The following is a 14,483-nucleotide window of genomic DNA, read 5'->3' as shown; positions in this document are numbered from 1 at the left end:
CATACTTCATCTCTTCTCATGAGCAATTGACCAAGGAATTGGCTATTGATCAAGATTTGAGAGATTGAATTACAAGGAATTGTAATTCGATCACTTAAGATTGCCAAGGAGATCAATGAGTGCATTGATTGAGGAAGAGATGAAAATGAAATTGATCCGGAGAATGCAACATCTCTTGAGCCCAATGAACCCCCCATTTCTGATCTTACCCATTCTCTTTAATTTCTGTCATTTACTTTTATGAGCAATTACCCCATTCCCATTTAAGATTCTGCAATTTACTTTCCGTCATCTACATTCAGCTCTTTATTTCTAGCATTTACTTTTCTGTTATTTACTTTTCCGCCATTTAATTTTATGCAATTCTCAACTCAAATTCTGATTCGCTCAACTAGAACATTCCTCTAGTTAAAGTTGCTTGATCAATCAATCCCTGTGGGATTCGACCTCACTCTATTGTGAGTTTTTACTTGACGACAAATTTGGTACACTTGCCAAAGGAAATTTGTTATGAGACAAGTTTTCCGTGCATCACCCTTCCTTAATGTTGCATAAAAGAGGAGAGATCTTAAGGCTGATCCCGCTAGGAACCTAGACAGAGCCGCTAGTCTTCCATTAAGCTGTTGTACCTCTTTGACACAGGTCGGACTTTTCATGTGAAGTATAGCCTGGTACTAATCTGGGTTTGCTTCGATTCCTCTTTGGGTGAGCATGAAGTCCAGGAATTTGCTAGCTTCTACCGCAAAAGTACACTTTGCGGGGTTAAGTGGCATGTCGTGCTCTCTTATGGTGTCGAACACTTTAGTGAGGTCGGGTAACAACGATTCCTCACTTTGTGTTTTTACCAGCATGTCGTCTACATAAACTTCCATTAGCTTTCCGATGTGGTCGGCGGAAGACTTTGTTCATCAGTCTTTGGTAGCTAGCCCCTGCGTTCTTGAGTCCGAAAGGCATAACTATATAGCAATAGTTTGCTTTTGGGGTTAAGAATGATGTCTTCTCCTGGCCGGGTTGATACATTGGGATCTGGTTGTATCCCGAGTAAGCGTCTATGAAGGAGAGGTATTGATAGCCTGACGAAGCGTCAACTAGTGTGTCGATGTTTGGGAGCGAGTAGGGATCTTTTGGGCACGCTTTATTGAGGACGGTGTAATCGGTCCACATCCGCCACTTCCCATTTGACTTTTTGACCAACACCACATTGGCTAGCCATAATGGGTATTTTATCTCCCTTATGAACCCTGCCTCCAACAAGGCCTGTACCTGCTCCTCTACAGCTTGCGACCTTTCCGAGCCAAGCTTCCTACGTTTTTGCTGTATTGGCCGGGACCCTGGATATACGACTAACTTATGACACATTAGTCCGGGATCAATGCCAGGCATGTCGGCGGCCTTCCATGAAAAGAGGTCGGAGTTATCTTTTAGGAGCTTTATTAGCAGTTCCTTTAAGTCTTCTCTCAGATTTGCTCCTATATTTGTTGTTTTGCTTGGATCGTCTCCAATTTGAACTTCTTGAGTCTCACCTTCTGGCTGAGGGCGGAGTTCTTCGCGAGCTTGGATTCCCCCGAGTTCTATAGTGTTGGTTTCTTTTCCTCTGGGGTCTCCTTTAAGGTTCAAACTTTCGTTGTAACAATGTCTCGCGAGTTTCTGGTCTCCTTTTATGGTAGCGATTCCTTCCGGAGTGGGAAACTTCATGCATAGGTATGGAGTGGAGACCACGGCGGCGAGCTAGTTTAACGATGTTCGACTTATTAACGCATTGTAGGCCGAGCTCACGTCGACTACAATATAGTCTATGCTCAATGTCCTGGACCAAGTTCCTTTTCCAAAGGTTGTATGAAGGGAGATGTATCCTAGTGGTTGAATCGGGGTGTCTCCAAGTCCGAACAAGCTATTCAGATACACTCTGAGCTCTTTTTCTTGTAGGCCGAGCTTGTCAAAGGCGGTTTTGAATAAGATGTCCGCGGAACTTCCCTGGTTGATTAGTGTTCTGTGGAGGTTGGCGTTGGCCAGTATTATGGTAATGACTATGGGGTCATCATGCCCTAGGATGATACCCAGAGCATCTTCTTGGGTGAAGGTGATACTGGGGAGGTCGACCGACCTCTCTCCTCCTCTAACATGGTACACCTCTTTGAGGTGTCTCTTACGTGATGACTTAAAGATCCCACCTCATGCGAATCCTCCATTTATCATATGAACATGTCTCTTAAGGGTGAGGTGGGCGTTCGACTCGTCCGACCTCTTCATCCCTTCTTCTTTTCCTTGGCTCGTCCATTTTATTAGCTAGAAACCGATATAGTCTCCCTTCTCTTGCAAGTTTTTCAATGACATTCTTTAGATCAAAGCAGTCGTTGGTAGAATGTCCACAGATTCGGTGATATTTGCAATACTCTGTCCGATTTTCTCCTCCTTTTTTATGTTTAATCGTACGAGGTGGCGGGATTTTTTCAGTGTTGCATATCTCTCTGTACACATCCACAAGTGATACTCTGAGCGGGGTGTAGTTGTGGTACTTTCAAGGTTTCTCACCAGGCTGATCCTCCTTTTTCCTGGACTCTTTATCCTTGTCTCGAGGTGGGTGGGAGAATCTAGATTTTGAGGTTTCTCCTGGTTAGGAGTTTTTCTCCATATTAATATACTTTTCTGCACATTCTTGTACCTTGTTAAGAGATGTTGGATGCTTTTTTGATATGGAGTGGCTAAAGGGTCCTTCTCTTAGGCCATTGATGAGACCCATGATGGTTGCCTCTGTAGGCAGACTTTGTATGTCCAAACATGCTTTGTTGAATCTTTCCATGTAGCTGCGGAGGCTTTCCCGATCTCTTTGTTTAATTCCTAGCAGACTTGGGGCATGCTTGGCTTTATCTTTCTGGATGGAGAATCTAGCTAGGAACCTCTTGGCAAGGTCGTCGAAACTTGCTATCGATCTTGGCGGCAAGCTGTCGAACCACTTTATTGCCGTCTTGGTCAAAGTGGTCGAGAAAGCTTTACATCGGATTGCATCTGAAGCATCCATAAGATACATCCGACTTCTGAAATTGCTGAGATGATGGCTTGGATCAGATGTACCGTCGTACAGAGTTATGTCAGGGGCTTTGAAATCCTCCGAGACTTAAGCTTTCAGGATCTCCTTTGTAAACGGGTCTTGGTTCTTGTGGGAGTTATCTTCATGACCAAAATGAGTAGTTTTGGTTTTGAGATCGGCCTCGAGCTTTGTGAGTTTGTCCTCTAGTTCTCGGCGGCATTTGGTTTCTTTTCAGAGGTCTCTCTCAGCCTCTCGCTGGTGTTTGGCCTTCTGTTCGAGATATTTAAGGCTATTCTGCTGTTCATAGAAGGCCTCTAAGATTTCCGTGTTTGGAGACCGTTTATCTCCCTTAGTTTGAGGCACATCTTTTGATGTGGCATCCGCATTTTTAAGCGGGGTTCTTGTTGAGCAGATAATTTATACGCTTTTTGGCATTGTTTTTAGGTAGTTTTTAATATATTTTAGTTACTTTTTATTATATTTTTATTAGTTTTTGTTCCGTGGGTTACCTGAAACTGTAGGTCGATCTCGGATGAGATCTTCTGTACTGGTCGGAGATGATGTGTCCGGCTGGTTGGTTGCAGCCGAAGCTGTTGTGTCTGACTTGTTGGACTGACTACACCTCTGATCCTTGGTCACCGGAGGGTGGGGGGTACCTGCAAGAGACTCCGATGCTTAAGTTAGCATGGGTATTAAACAGGTTTTTAGTAGAATCAGAGTATGAGTTATACCTGGGTGCTCCAGTGTATTTATAATGGTGTGGAGTGACCTTTCTAGATAAGATAAGTTAGTTATCTTATCTTATCTTATCTTTGGGTGAGGTCAGCTTATCTTCAAAGGAACCGCCCTTATCTCTGTAGGTTCGGACTGCCTGTGGGTTTGGGTTGTGTTCCTCAATTTGGGCCCTTTATTGGGCTTTCCTGTCGATTTGGCCGACCTCTTTGAGAAGAGGTCGGGTAGCCTGACCTGAAGAGGTCGGTCGCTTTGTCGCCAATCATCCCAGGTCGGATAGCTCGACCCAGGGTGTGAACAGTGCCCCTGCTTGAGCTTGGTCTTCTTTTTTGAGGTCGAGTCTTTTGACTTCGGTCCTTCTTTAGTGAAACCGAGTTCAAGCATTTTGTCGATTTCTTCCTTTTGTAGAATCTTTTGAATGTAGAACGTTTTCCTCTAAAAGCGTGCGCTTTTATCCCAGCGCCTTGTTCTTGGAAACGTGCGAGGGTTTAATACCTTCATTAATTGGTATTAATTTCCCCGTTTTCCCTTAGCTTTTTATTTTGAATTTTACAATCAAAAATGGTTTCTCTTCTTCACTCTTCTTCGTAACTTCTCCCTTTACTCTCTCGCTTTCTGTTTCTTGCTTAGAGTTCGAGGGGTGGCTCTTTCTGCTGTCGCTTCCGCTTTTCTGCTTTCCTTTGCGGCTTTCTCCTATTTTCCCAGGTTTGGTTCTTCTTCCTTTCTCTTTCTACGTCACTTTTTGTGTCTGTTTTGAGAAAGTTTTGATTTTGCTTGGAGAAAGTTTGGATCTTTCTGCCTTTTGCTGTGCCTGATCGCTGTGTGTTCTGGAGTTTCTTTGTCTTTTGCATGAGCTTTTTCACTTTTCCTATTGCTTGATGCGTTTAGGGTCTTTGCATGTTATCACCATTTCTGCTTGCGCCTTCGATGATGGTTTTTGCTTGATTCTGAAAAAGGTTGTGTCTTTGATAATTTTCTGCTTGGCATTTTTTATGTTGACAATGCTCCTTGCTGATAGACTGTAGGAAGATAGTGGTTTTGATGACTTTGTGTTTTTCTTCTTTGAAATGTTTGCTATTTGAGATCTTCTTTTCTTGTTTGAGAAATGTCGGGACGTAAGCTGTAGCTTTTTCCTGAAACCTTGCTTTGTTACTGCCTCCAAAGGATGCCCCAGGACCTTGGTGTGCGTCTTGGGGTTTTCCTTTTCTTGCTTGCGCCTTCTTAGGGTTTTTGCTTCATCCGAATTCCTGGGGTTTTATCAAAATATTTCAACTGCTTTGCCAAGAGTTAGGCATAACACCTTCTGAAACTCTTTTCCTCTATCTTTTTGTCTCGGCCAAGCCCGGAGGTTCTTCCAAAAAGAAAGCTTCCTGGGTTTCTTTTAGATCGGCCCAGGGGCATAAAGTTTTTGCCATGTATGATGAGTCCTTTAAAGATTTTAAGAATTATTTCTTCCGAGTCCGTGCTGTTGAGGGGGTCCGGCCCTTTTGATGAGAATGACGAGCCTGCTTTTCCTCTAGAGTGGCAAAAGAATGTGAGAGTGCCACGTTATACTTGGGAGATGCTTAATGAGGTTGAGCGGGCTTTTGTAGTTGTTCTTGAAGATTTGTGGGGGGAACCACCCCATCTGGACACAAAAAGATTCTTGAGTGATCCATCTTTGGTTCGAACTGCTTTGGGTACCATCTGACTTTTTTTATACTTGTTTCTGAGCTTTTCTTCTCCTATGTTATAACTCGTTATTTACGGTTGATTCTGTATTTTCAGAGATGTCGAAAAATAACGATTCCATGAAGGCCTATAAGAAGGCGAAGAAGGCTGCTGCTGCTCAAAACATCTCGGCCAAGGCCGCCGGAGAGGGATCTTCTCAAGTTCCTGTGAAGCCGCACGTGCCAAGTTCACCTAGGCCAAGAAAAGTGATCCCCACTCCTCGAGTTCGTCTGACTGATCCTCCACAGACTTCTACCATTGCTTCTGGTGCTCCTCCCAACAAGAAATAGAAAACAATCGAGGCCTTTAACCTTGATGCCCCTGATTTTAATGCAATCAAATTCGTAGATCAGCAAATCAGTCCATACGGTACCCTCCCCAAGGATGATGTGTCGATCCTTCACCATCTGGATTTTATGACCCGAAACAGTGTTAAAATGGAATATATGGGAGCTGCCCTATACCGAACTGCTAAGAATCTTCCTCTCCATGCCACCAAGGAGTTTATGGAGGAGGCTAAACAGGAGTTCGACTGAGTGAAGGGCCTAAAGGAAGAGCTTGAGGTAAAGGTAGCCAAGTTAGAGAAGGATCTAGAAAATGAAAAGGCGAGTTCCCTTGCTCTGGCGGCTTCTGTGCGGTTGGCCGAGGACACGGCATTGAGGCATAAGGACAGTTATGTGACATCTTATCGGGAGGTGGTGCGCCTGAGGGAGGAGTTGGAGAATGCGCGAGCTGATTACTCTGAGCTCCAAGGTCATCTTGTTGGCAGCGTAACTGCTGCCTATGAGAGCTTGAGGGATCAGGTTCAGATTATTGCTCCCGAGGCCGACCTTACTCTTTTCAGCCTGGATAATGTTGTGAGGGATGGTAAGATTGTTCTTGATGACCAGGATAATGATGATGTTGAACCTCCCCCTGTGTCTTCTACCAAAGTGTCAACCTCTTCAGTTCCTCCAATTGTGTCTGACCCGGATTGCCAGATTCTGAACCGGAATGATGGAACCGTGGATGCTGTGCCTATTTAGACTCGGCCTCCTTCTCCCCGTACTGATGCTTCCGGGAAGGCTCCCGATCTTTGCTGATTTCTTTTTGGATATTCGTGTAGTCGGCCCGGCTTATGGGCTTTTAAACTCCTTTTTTGTAGTTTGAATATTTTGCTGACTGTTGATATTCCTTTTGGTTGCTGGTTTGGCAACTTTACTTTGAAAAACAACAAGTAGCTTTCAAGCTTTTGGGCCTGACCCTGAAGCTTTATAATATTGTATTCTTTATCCTGCTTGTTTGCGCTTATCTTAGCACTTCTTGAAAATGTCGGAGCCTTCGGCCTCTTTGGATTGCTTTGCACTTATTGCTTGTGGGTTGGATCCTTTGAGGTCAAGGATGGGCGGTTCCAACTTGTAACACATTAGCTTGGGGTCTATTCCTGGCATGTCTGCAGCTTTCCATGCAAAGAGATCAACATTATCTCGCAAGAACTGTACTAGTAATTCCTTTGCATCTCCTTTCAGGATCGTGCCAATATTAGTCGTTTTGTCCGAGGTGTCTCCGATCTGAACTTTCTCTATTTCACCTTCAGGCTGTGGACGGAGTTCTTCTCGTCTCTGAACTCCACCAAGCTCAATTGTATGGAATTCTTCTCCTCTGCCCCTGAGGTTTAGACTTTCGTTATAACAGCGGCGTGCCATCTTTTGATCTGCATTTATTGTGGCTATCCCTTCTATAGTTGGAAATTTTATGCATAGATGTGGAGTCAAGACTATTGCGCCGAGTTGATTTAGTGTTGTCCGACCTATTAGGGCATTGTAGGCTGAACTCACCTCGACCACAATGTAGTCTATCTTGAGTGTTCTGGATTGGTTCCCTTTTTCGAAGGTTGTATGTAGTGACACGTATCCCAGTAGTTGTACTGGGGTATCTCCCAGTCCAAACAGGTTATTTGGGTATGCTCTAAGCTCCTTTTCTTCTAAGCCGAGCTTGTTGAAGGCTGTTTTGAATAAGATGTCGGCAGAACTCCTTTGGTCTATTAATGTGCGGTGGAGATTGGCGTTTGCTAGTATGATGGTGATGACCATGGGATCGTCGTGTCCTGAGATGATACCGGATGCGTCTTCTTTGGTGAACGTGATTGCAGGGATGTCGGGTGCTTCCTCCTTTCCTTCGACATGATATACTTCTTTGAGGTATCTTTTGCGGGATGATTTGGAGATTCCACCTCCTGCGAATCCTCCATGTATCATATGGACATGCCTTTCTGGCGTACGAGGTGATCGCTCAGCTCGTCCGACATCTTCATCTCTTCATCTTTTCCTTTGCTCATCATCTCGGGTGGCCAGATACCGATTTAGTTTTCCTTCTCTTACTAATTTTTCTATGATGTTTTTTAAGTCGAAGCATTCGTTGGTGGAATGCCCTCGGACCTGATGATATTCACAGTATTCGTTCCGATTTCCTCCTCCTCTTTTGCCTTTGAGTGGTCGAGCTGGGGGTATCTTTTCTATGTTATAGACTTCTTTGTAAATATCCACAAGGGACACCCGAAGAGGGGTGTAATTATGATACTTTTTTATTTTTTTGCCCGTTCGATCTTCCTTTTTCTTGGATTCTTTATCTCGGTAAGTGAAACTGGATTTCGAGGCTTCTCCAAGTCGGGAATTTTCTTCCATGTTGATGTACTTCTCTAACTTGTTTCTTGGTTTTCTCGCTCTTGCTCGTATTTCTAGCGATCCATAACCGATTTCTTTGCGTGGGTCCTCTTTCCAGTTACTTTTGTAGTCCTCTGTTTTGGACCTTTACTAGATCTCTTTTTGGGACTACTTTTATAACTTGTTTGTGGGAGGTCGACCTCTTTATGTTGTCCTCTTCTAAGTTATTTCTGTAATCCTCTTTTTTGGACCTTTGTCAGGTCTCTTTCAGGGATTACTTTTATAACCTGTTCGTTGTAGGAGACCGACTTCTTTATGTCGATCTCTTCTAAGTTATTTTGTAATCCTCTTTCTTGGACCTTTGTTAGGTCTCTTTCAGGGATTACTTTTATAACCTGTTCATTGTAGGAGACCAACTTCTTTATGTCGATCTCTTCTAAGTTATTTTGTAATCCTCTTTCTTGGACCTTTGTTAGGTCTCTTTCAGGGATTACTTTTATAACTTGTTCATTGTAGGAGACCGACTTCTTTATGTCGATCTCTTCTAAGTTATTTTTGTAATCCTCTTTCTTGGACCTTTGTCAAGTCTCTTTCAGGGATTACTTTTATAACTTGTTCATTGTAGGAGACCGACTTCTTTATGTCGATCTCTTCTAAGTTATTTTTGTAATCCTCTTTCTTGGACCTTTGTCAGGTCTCTTTCAAGGATTACTTTTATAACTTGTTTGTAGGGGACCGACTTCGTTAGGTCGATCTCTTCTAAGTTATTTCGTAATCCTCTTTCTTGGACCTTTGTTTGGTCTCTTTCAGGGATTACTTTTATAACTTGTTTGTAGGAGACCGACTTCGTTTGGTCGATCTCTTCTAAGTTATAGCAATTTCTCTTTTATAGGGTTGGCCAGACCTCTTTCCAGGGATTTGCTGATAACTTGGGTTGACTTGGTCCGACTTCTGATGAGCGGATAATTTATATGCCTTTTGGCATTGTTTTTAGTATGTTTTTAGTAGAATCTTGTTACTTTTAGGGATGTTTTCATTAGTTTTTATGTTAAATTCACATTTCTGGACTTTACTATGACTTTGTGTATTTTTCTGTGATTTCAGGTATTTTCTGGCTGAAATTGAGGGACTTGAGCAAAAATCATATTCAGAGGTTGAAGAAGGACTGCTGATGCTGTTGGATTCTAACCTCCCTGTACTCAAAATAGATTTTTTGGAGCTACAGAACTCGAAATGGCGCGCTTCTAATTGAGTTGGAAAGTAAACATCCAGGGCTTTCCAGCAATATATAATAGTCCATACTTTGTCCAAGTTTAGACGACGCAAACTGGTGTTCAAAGCCAGTTCTTTGCCCAATTCTGGCGTCCAGCGCCAGAAACAAGTTGCAAAGTGGAGTTCAACGCCCAAACTGGCACAAAAGCTGGCGTTCAACTCCAAGAAGGACCTCTACACGTGCAACACTCAAGCTCAGCCCAAGCACACACCAAGTGGGCCCCGGAAGTGGATTTATGCATCAATTACTTACTTTTGTAAACCCTAGTAGCTAGTTTATTATAAATAGAACATTTTACTATTGTATTAGACATCCTGGATTATATTTTTGATCCTGTGATCACGTTTTGGGGGAAAGCCCTTCGGCCATGCCTGAACCTTTCACTTATGTATTTTTAACGGTAGTGTTTCTACACTCCATAGATTAAGGTGTGGAGCTCTGCTGTTCCTCAAAGATTAATGCAAAGTACTACTGTTTTTTTATTCAATTCATCTTATTTCGCTTCTAAGATATTCATTCGCACTTCAACCTGAATGTGATGAACGTGACAATCATCATCATTCCCTATGAACGCGTGCCTGACAATCACTTCCGTTCTACCTTAGATTGAATGAGTATCTCTTAGATCTCTTAACCAGAATCTTCGTGGTGTAAGCTAGATTGATGGCGGCATTCATGAGAATCCGGAAAGTCTAAACCTTGTCTGTGGTATTCCGAGTAGGATTCTGGAATTGAATGACTGTGACGAGCTTCAAACTCGCGATTGCTGGGTGTAGTGACAGACGCAAAAGGAGGGTGAATCCTATTCCAGCATGATCGGGAACCTCAGATGATTAGCCGTGCTGTGACAGAGCATTTGGACCATTTTCACAAGAGGAGGGGATGTAGCCATTGACAACGGTGATGCCCTTGCATAAAGCCAGCCATGGAAAGGAGTACGACTGATTGGATGAAGACAGCAGGAAAGCAGAGATTCAGAGGAACGAATGCATCTTCATACGCTTATCTGAAATTCTCACCAATGATTTACATAAGTATTTCTATCCTTCTTTTATTACTAAATTTCGAAAACTACATAACTATTTTATATCCGCCTGACTGAGATTTACAAGGTGACCATAGCTTGCTTCATACCAACAATCTCCGTGGGATTCGACCCTTACTCACGTAAGGTATTACCTGGACGACCCAGTGGACTTGCTGGTTAGTTATGCGAAGTTGTGAAGATATGTTTAGACCATGGTTTTGTGCATCCGTTTTTGGTGCCATCGCCAGGGAATCAATTTCGAACAATAATTCACAACCTGAGTAACAATTTCGCATACCAAGTTTTTGGCGCCGTTGCCGGGGATTGTTCAAGTTTGGACAACTAACGGTTCATCTTGTTGCTCAGATTAGGTAATTTTCTTTTTGTTTTATTTTCAAAAATTTTTCAAAAATCTTTCAAAAATTTCTCCCTTGTTTTTGAAAAAATTTTTAAAATAAAAATGTTTTCAAAAATATATTTTCTTCAGAATTTTTAAGAATGAATTCTAGTGTTTCAAGAAGCATGTTGAAGCCTGGCTGGCTGTAAAGCCATGTCTAATTCCTCTGTAGGGCATGTTAGGCTTGTCATGTCTGAGTTACATACTAAAGCTTGGCTGACTATTAAGCCATGCCTGACCCTTTGATTGGAGCTTTAGACTAAAGAGCATAAGATTCCTGGAATTCATATTAAAAATTTTGGAATCCTTATTTTTCTTTTTCAAAATGATTTTCAAAAAAATATTAAAAGAAAATACAAAAAAATCATAAAATCATAAAAATAAAAAATATTTCATGTTTCTTGTTTGAGTCTTGAGTCAGATTTAAAGTTTGGTGTCAATTGCATATTCATCTTGCATTTTTTCGAAAATTCATGCATTCATAGTATTTTTCATGATCTTCAAGTTGTTCTTGGTAAGTCTTCTTGTTTGATCTTGATGCTTTCTTGTTTTGCATCTTTTCTTGTTTTACATGTGCATTTTTGCATCCATAGAGTCTAAACATGAAAGATTTCTAAGTTTAGTGTCTTGCATGTTTTCTTTGCATTAAAAATTTTTCAAAAATGTGTTCTTGATGTTCATCATGATCTTCATAGTGTTCTTGGTGTTCATCTTGACATTCATAGCATTCTTGCATGCATTCATTGTTTTGATCCATAACTTTCATGCATTGCATCATTTTTCTTGTTTTTCTCTCTCATAATAAAAATTCAAAAATAAAAAAATATCTTTCCCTTTTTCTCTCTTAAAATTTCGAAAATTAGATTTGACTTTTTCAAAAAAATTTTAAAATCTAGTTGTTTTTATGAGTCAAATCAAATTTTCAATTTAAAAAAATCTTATCTTTTTCAAAAATCAAATCTTTTTTCAATTTTTTTAGTTATTTTCGAAAATTTCAAAAATATTTTTCAAAAATCTTTTTCTTAATTTTACATCATATTTTCGAAAATAACATCATCAATTAATGTTTTGATTAAAAAATTTCAAGTTTGTTACTTACTTGTTAAGAAAGATTCAAACTTTAAGTTCTAGAATCATATCTTGTGATTTCTTGTGAATCAAGTCATTAATTGAGATTTTAAAAATTAAATCTTTTTCAAAACTAATTTCAATCATATCTTTTCAAAAATATCTTCTTATCTTATCTTTTTCAAAAATTTGATTTCAAAATATCATTTCTAACTTCCTAACTTCTTATCTTTTCAAAATTTGTTTCAACTAACTAACTAACTTTTTGTTTGTTTCTTATCTTTTTCAAAACTACCTAACTAACTCCCTCTCTCTCCAATTTTCAAAAATATCTCCCCCCTTTTCCAAAATTTCTTTTTAATTAACTAATTATATTAATTTTTGATTTTAATTTTCGAAAACTACTAACCTTTTTCAAAAACTATTTTCGAAAATCACTAACCCTTTTTCAAAATAATTTTCAAAAATTCTTCTCCCTCATCTCCTTCTAATTATTTATTCATCTACTAACACTTCTCTTCATCTCACATCACTGCTCCTATCCTTACCTTTGTGTTTGGATTCTTCATTCTTCTTCACCCCTATTCCTTTTCTTTTTCTACTAACAATAAGGAACCTCTTTACTGTGACATAGAGGATTCCTCTTCTTTTCTTTTTCTCTTCTCTTTCTTATGAGCAGGGACAAAGAAAAAGGCATTCTTGTTGAAGTTGATCCAGAACCTGAAAGGACTCTGAAGAGAAAGCTAAGAGAAGCTAAATTACAACAATCCAGAGACAACCTTATTGAAAATTTCGAACAAGTAAAGGAAATGGCAGCCGAACCCAACAACAATAATGCAAGGAGAATGCTTGGTGACTTTACTGCACCTAATTCCAATTTACATGGAAGAAGCATCTCCATTCCTACCATTGGAGCAAACAATTTTGAGCTGAAACCTCAGCTAGTTTCTCTGATGCAGCAGAACTGCAAGTTTCATGGACTTCCATCTGAAGATCCTTTTCAGTTCTTAACTGAATTCTTGCAGATCTGTGATACTGTTAAGACTAATGGAGTAGATCCTGAAGTCTACAGACTCATGCTTTTCCCTTTTGCTGTAAGAGACAGAGCTAGAATATGGTTGGACTCTCAACCCAAAGACAGCCTGAACTCTTGGGATAAGCTGGTCACGGCTTTCTTAGCCAAGTTTTTTCCTTCTCAAAAGCTGAGCAAGCTTAGAGCTGATGTTCAAACCTTCAGACAGAAAGAAGGTGAATCCCTCTATGAAGCTTGGGAAAGATACAAGCAACTGACCAAAAAATGTCCTTCTGACATGCTTTCAGAATGGACCATCCTGGATATATTCTATGATGGTTTATCTGAGCTATCAAAGATGTCATTGGATACTTCTGCAGGTGGATCCATTCACCTAAAGAAAACGCCTGCAGAAGCTCAAGAACTCATTGACATGGTTGCTAATAACCAGTTTATGTACACTTCTGAGAGGAATCCTGTGAGTAATGGGACGCCTATGAAGAAGGGAGTTCTTGAAATTGATACTCTGAATGCCATATTGGCTCAGAATAAAATATTGACTCAGCAAGTCAATATGATTTCTCAGAGTCTGAATGGAATGCAAGCTGCATCCAACAGTACTCAAGAGGCATCTTCTGAGGAAGAAGCTTATGATCCTGAGAACCCTACAATAGCAGAGTTAAAATACATGGGTGAACCATATGGAAACACCTACAATCCATCATGGAGAAATCACCCAAATCTCTCATGGAAGGATCAAAAGCCTCAACAAGGCTTTAATAATGGTGGAAGAAACAGGTTTAGCAATAGCAAGCCTTTTCCATCATCCACTCAGCAACAGACAGAGAACTCTAAACAAAATACTTCTAATTTAGCAAACTTAGTCTCTGATCTATCTAAGGCCACTGTGAGTTTCATGAATGAAACAAGGTCTTCCATTAGAAATTTGGAAGCACAAGTGGGCCAGCTGAGTAAAAGGATCACTGAAATCCCTCCTAGTACTCTCCCAAGCAATACAGAAGAGAATCCAAAAGGAGAGTGCAAGGCCATTGAATTAATTACCATGGCCGAACCCACAAGAGAGGAGAAGGACGTGAATCCTAAGGAGGAAGACCTCCTGGGACGTCCAGTGATCAATAAGGAGCTTCCCTCTGAGGAACCTAAGGAATCTGAGACTCATCTAGAGACCATAGAGATTCCATTGAACCTCCTTATGCCATTCATGAGCTCTGATGAGTATTCCTCTTCTGAAGATAATGAGGATGTTACTGAAGAGCAAGCTGCCAAGTTCCTTGGTGCAATCATGAAGCTAAATGCCAAATTATTTGGTATTGAAACTTGGGAAGATGAACCTCCCTTGTTCACCAATGAACTAAGTGATCTGGATCAACTGACATTGCCTCAGAAGAGACAGGATCCTGGAAAGTTCATAAAACCTTGTACCATAGGCACCATGATCTTTAAGGCTCTGTGTGACCTTGGTTCAGGAATAAACCTCATGCCCCTCTCTGTAATAGAGAAACTGGGAATCTATGGGGTGCAAGCTGCTAAAATCTCATTAGAGATGGCAGACAATTCAAGAAAACAGGCTTAT

At 40.8% G+C, this 14,483-nt stretch overlaps 1 non-coding gene across 1 annotated transcript; it reads right to left on the bottom strand.

The window, feature by feature from the left end:
- Nucleotides 1-13,085: 13,085 nt before the first annotated feature.
- On the bottom strand, nucleotides 13,086-13,193 carry LOC112780361 (small nucleolar RNA R71). Its single transcript, XR_003191203.1, has one exon. It is a non-coding gene; the product is annotated as a small nucleolar RNA R71 (small nucleolar RNA).
- Between the last annotated feature and the right edge of the window lie 1,290 nt (nucleotides 13,194-14,483).

Source organism: Arachis hypogaea, chromosome 19 (genome assembly GCF_003086295.3).
Source record: "Arachis hypogaea cultivar Tifrunner chromosome 19, arahy.Tifrunner.gnm2.J5K5, whole genome shotgun sequence".
Classification (NCBI taxonomy): Eukaryota; Viridiplantae; Streptophyta; class Magnoliopsida; order Fabales; family Fabaceae; genus Arachis; species Arachis hypogaea.
Note: the sequence above shows the minus strand (reverse complement) of the source record. Positions and strands in the feature narration are given on the sequence as shown.